Here is a 5,670-nt window from a genome sequence, read left to right on the forward strand (position 1 = left end):
GCAAGGACTGGAGATATAGTTGCCATTTTCTGGGTTTGGAATTCTCCTCCTGTGTAGCCAGAGGTGGGTGCCATTTTTCCTGTACTGAGCCCTCCCCACAAGCCCATGGCCAAATCTGACTCTGAATTGGCCTGGTGAGCTCTGCTCACTCCACCTTGGTCATTCACTGAAACCTCACCTCACCCAACTTCCAGAATAGAAGGACAGATAAAGAGCTTCCGCTATAAGCAAAAGCTAAAGGAGTTCATCACCACCAACCCAATACTACAAGGAATGTTAAAGGGACTTCTTTAAGACAGAAAAAAAAATAAAAAATATGAATAATAAAATGGCAATAACTACATATATCTATCAACAATTCCTTCCGATGCAAATAGATTAAATGTTCCAATCAAAAACACAGGGTGACTGAAAGGATAAGAAAACAAGATCTTTACATATGCTGCCTATAAGAGATTCACTTCAGATTGAAAGGCTATAGCAAGAAACAAAGAAGGACCCAGTAATCCCACTTCTGGATATTTATCCAAAGAAACCCAAAACACTACTTGGAGGGGACATGTGCATCCATATGTTCATTGCAGCATAGTTTACAGTGGCCAAGATGTGGAGGTAGCCTGGGAGTCCATCAATAGATGAATGGATAACCAAGTGGTACATACATGCAATGTAATATTAGTCAGCCATAAAAAATAATGAAATTTTGCCATCTGCAACAACATGAATGATCTAGATGATATAATTATGCTGAGTGAAATCAGTCAGACAGAGAAAGCAAATACCATACGATCCCACTTATATGTGGTATCTAAAAAACAAAATAAGTGAACAAACAAAACAGAAATATACAGAGAACATTTTGATGGTTGCCAGATGGGAGAGGGATTGGGGGGATGGATGAAGGCAGGGAAGGGATTAAAAGGAATAAATTAGTAGTTACAAAGTAGTCATGGAGATGTAAAATATAGCATCGGAAACATAGTCAATAATATTGTAATAACTATGTATGGTGTCAGAAGGGTACTGGATTTATTGGGGCGATCATTTTGTTGTTATATAAATGTGTTATCACTATGCTGTACACCTGAAACTAATGCAATATTGTATGTCAATTGCAATTGATATATAATGTTTTTTAAAATAATGACAATTATTTTTTAAATAAATATATATAAGTAATAAATAAATAAAATTAGACAAGCTTCAAGTCAGTCAGAGAAGAAGGATAGAACTTACTAAACACAATAAGAACTATCTATAGCTGAAGCTAGCATCATACTTCAAAAGTAACTAATTAAAGTTAGGAATAATGAGGCAAACAAATGCATATAAAGTATTAAAAAAAGGAGGGAAGGGGCAAGGAAAAAGGGGTGGGGAAAGAAAGTAGGGGGAGGCTGTAAGGGGTAGAGAGGTTGATATTGAAATCCACAAAAAAGCTTTCCTCTCTTCGGGTTTGTTCCTTGACCCTGGAACAGCTCAGAAAACGAAGAATTCTAAAGAAAATTTCCTGTGGATTTCACATTTGTTTTTATTTTTTCTTTCTGTGTGTCTTGCTCGTCCATAGTACAACATAACTGTTGTAAGCTTGTTAATTTGGTGCCTCGCTTGCTTTTCGAATTCTGGAATCCGGAGCAAGTTGGTACTTCTTTTTATCTTTTCACTTGTTGATGCAGCCACTCCGGGTGGTGTCGAGGCTCTGAAGCAGAGTTGCGTCTATTTAAAAGGCAAATTAAGCTGAAATACAGTCCGTTTGTTTTTCTGATTGTTCCCGTGAGTTAAAAGTACTGGAAGACAAGGAAAGAACCAGGAAACAGGCAGAGCCAGACAGGTTCCCTGCAAACGATGTGCCGGAGAGGGTCTAGAGCAAAAGTAAAATTGGGGGAGGACAAAAGTGGAGGTGCCGGGGATTGAACCCGGGGCCTCGTGCATGCTAAGCACGCGCTCTACCACTGAGCTACACCCCCTAACGCTTAAGGTGTTTCAAAATATTTCTATGACTTTTATCTAACATTTTGGCGCCAGCAAGAGAAGTTTTATCTTGTTAAATTCAATCTTTAAATTTTCCTATACTGGATAGTTCCTTGCGGCTAAGCCGGGAGAAGGAAAACTAAGTATAATACCTAAAGTCCCTGTCTGGTCCTGCAATCTCCCACTGATTCACCTCCTCAGACGCTCTCCCTACCGCCACCTTCTGGCGGGGAAGGCGGCAAGCCTGCTCGGCCAAAGCCAGGGAGAGGTCTGAGATAAAATTTCTCTGCTTAAAAATGTTGCCATAAAACCCAGTAATACGAGAGGATAAAAAGAAGAAAACCCTAAATGCTGCCCTGGGCATTTAGGTCCAGGTGGGAGGGAAGGCTAGAGAGGAATTGTAGATGGGCTCAGTGGGTCTCAGCCCCCACTCTGGTAATCTTCCCTTGCCCAGCCTCGCCGGGAGGACCCTCGTAGCAGAAAAGAGTGTCCAAGAAAAATGGGTAGAGGGCTGAGAAGTGACATTTGGGATTTGCGGAGAAGAATTCATTAATGAAATTCATGAAAAATAAGGGAATGAACTTGCCCCTGGGCTCATCTTGCACCCTAGTACCATTACGGCCCTGGAACTTCCTTAGAAGACTCAAAGAAGTACCATTTCATCTCAACAGATTTTTATTCAGTGTTATTTTCCAGTCTCCCTCTGCCCTTATGGAACTATTCCATGTACACAGGCATCGCTTGGAGTCCTCTTTGAACTTCAAAGGACCTTCATTTGTTTGGAAGAACTTCTAAGACTTCCCAGAAGTCACCCCAGAAGAAGGATTCTCAGACTTGTAGACTAAAAACGGAATAGAAAAGTGATGTCTTATCTAGGAAGAGCACTAGGTAACCTTAAAAATAAAAAGCCACAGTGAGAGTCAACAAACGTTTGTTTGAGATCAAAGAATTGCAATCCTCAGAGGCACTGATTCAGGCAGAGACCCAAATAGTGTTCCAATAACGGGGTGAAGGTAAGGGGGTTTTATGAGAAAGGGAAGGAAAATAATTACATGACTAGAAGAAAGGACTTTCTATTGGTGATGATAAACAAAGTTATTCTTTAGCTATTGTAAAAAAAAATAGTATAAACGAAGCCACTTTAAAATGGAGTCTGAGCTGCCGTCCCAAAGAAATTACCTTGCTTGTCTTACTCCTCAACCTTTGGAATGTTAAAACTGGACAAAATAACCTTTGAATTAGGCCTAAAGCAACACTGTGACCCAAACAATGTCTGTTATAACTATCAGACTGAAAATTAAAGCCATGTTTTAGAATTAATGTTATTATACAAGATTATCTGCATCTATCGAAATTCCTTCCTTCTATTCATGTAGTTATTTCCCTTTCCCTTCCAATAAATGCCCCTTGCCTTCACCATCTAATTGGAACACTATTTGGGTTTCTGCCTGAATCAGTGCTTCCCAAATAGCCGTTTTTGGGGATCTCAAATAAAAAAATGTTGCCTCTCACTTTGGCCTTTTATTTTTAGGTTATTATGCATGGCTGTTGACAGATTCTAAAGAATGTCCATAATTATCCTCTTGTGGTCAGGATGTATACCTTCCTGTTAGCTTTATAAGCAGTTGTTTAGAAGATAATGTTGGTTTGACCCAGTCCAAAGCTTATTTTGCCCAGTTCTAACATTCCAAAAGTTCAAACAGTAAGCTGTGAAAGGCAGTTCTTCTGGGATGGTGTCTCCCATTCCATTTTGAAATGGCTCTATTTATATCATTTTTCACAGTAGGTAGGTATCACAACAAAAAATATGCAGGCACTAATGTGTGGGAGGTGGGGAATAGTTGTGGAATGAGCTCTTAAGTTATCATGTTCTCCCAAGAAATTAAACATTTAACTCAGAAGACAGAACATGCATGCATATGCTCAATATATTGCAAAAACTCCAAAACATATGCAGTGTATAACCCTACTCATCAGATCTTCAGGGAAGATGAAAGCCAAGAGGTAACTCAGGGTGATACACTGGGAATGTGATTTGGAGGTAAGTGAATTAATATCATGTTCTGAAGATTGCAGAGGCATTTTCGGGTATCAGCTTCTTTGATCCTTACAAAAAGCATTATGCATCATCATGGCTGATATGAAATGAGAGGTTTAGTGATGTTTATCAAATTGCTATGAAGTATGTCAACTGATGGTCATTGGTACCAATTCAGTGCCAATAGGGATCCCCAACTTGGGGTGTGGTGAAAAGGAAACTACTTGGTGCAAACAGCTCAGTTGTGATAGCTATGAAACAGCATGGCTGTGAGGCAGCCCTAGGTCAAGGTGGCCTTGGGGGGAGACAGCCCTGGGGCAAGTCCCCTCACCCACCTGACAGCTCTGTTCTGCACCCCACCAGTCTGCTCCACTCTGCCTTGCTCTGTTCCGCCTGCTCTTCTCTGTTCTGGCCAGACATCTTCAGTGTTTCAGCTCCAGCCTGGGAAAATAGAGCCTCTTTAGTGGAAAGGAAAAGTACTTTCTCTGATCCACAGGGCAGCTGACTTATATAAACAGAAGTCACTGCTCCTGACCCCTGATTGGTCTAACCTCATGCCAATGAGGACTTCAAATCCTCACAGTTTGATTAGTGCAAAAGACACTGTTTTGGTCAGAATGGAGCTGCTCTGATCTGGTCAGTGAAGATGCCAATGGGGGATATAGCTGTCCACATCCAATTGGACAGGGAAAGCCTTAGTCCTATTGGTTGAAATACAATTCCAGGAACCCCTTTATAAGGGCTGGCTCAGATGGCAGGAACACAGTGCAGGCAAGTAGTTCAGTGCAGGTTTTTCCTTGGTTTGGGTGAGAGGCCCCTGTTCAGAAACAGCTGCTAGGCTCTGCTTTTAAATTTGAGCCCAATTAGCCACCAGAAGCCTTTCTTGGCAGGTATCTTTTTTCTCGAGGTCTTGAATTATCTGGTGGCAGTCTTGAGTTATTTTCTCTTAATATCATACAATATACACATGTGCAAGTATACATACACACACACCCTATTTAGTGGATTATTTCTAAGTCACACTTTGTGTTTGAAGGCAAGTATGCAAAATGCAAGTTAGGACCTCAACAAATCTTGTATGACTATTGTTAATTACTACATTGTCAAGTTATGTCAGTCTACTGTCATATCTCCCAGGGAGAAAAGTTACCTTTCTTCTTTCTTCTCAGCTCTATTTACCTCTAGGGGTGAGTAGTCTGTGAGTCTTGAGTGCTGTGGCCTTTGTAAAGTTCCCCTTACTTTCCAGCCTGAATAAACAGTCCATAGGGCCTTCCCATAGTGAAGAGAATACTGTGCTACATTTTTTCTCATGTACAAAGGCCCAAAGTCTCAACATCTCTGATGATCTCTTTTTTTTCTCTGTTGTTCACTAAATGTGCAGGGTCTAGGTATGGATAGCCAAGCTGTTGCATCAGTAAATATATTGTATAAGAATCTTCCCAGTTGACTGAAATTTCATAATACATTCATTTTGCTAGATAGACATTTATTAGATCTTCTTGTGGTAAATGCTGGCTAGCTATTCACCAAACTGGCCTCTCTTCTTCCTGGGCACACAAGTAGACCACATTTCCCAGACTCCTTTGGAGTTAGGTCTGGCCATATAACTGAGTTCTCACAAATAGAATGTGAGCAGATGTGATTTGTCCCTCTTCCAGGGCTGA

At 40.7% G+C, this 5,670-nt stretch overlaps 1 non-coding gene across 1 annotated transcript; it reads right to left on the bottom strand.

The window, feature by feature from the left end:
• Positions 1 to 1,892: 1,892 nt before the first annotated feature.
• Positions 1,893 to 1,964, bottom strand: TRNAA-AGC (transfer RNA alanine (anticodon AGC)). Its single transcript has one exon. It is a non-coding gene; the product is annotated as a tRNA-Ala (tRNA).
• Between the last annotated feature and the right edge of the window lie 3,706 nt (positions 1,965 to 5,670).

This window comes from Rhinolophus sinicus, linkage group LG05 (genome assembly GCF_036562045.2).
Source record: "Rhinolophus sinicus isolate RSC01 linkage group LG05, ASM3656204v1, whole genome shotgun sequence".
In the NCBI taxonomy this organism is placed as follows: domain Eukaryota; kingdom Metazoa; phylum Chordata; class Mammalia; order Chiroptera; family Rhinolophidae; genus Rhinolophus; species Rhinolophus sinicus.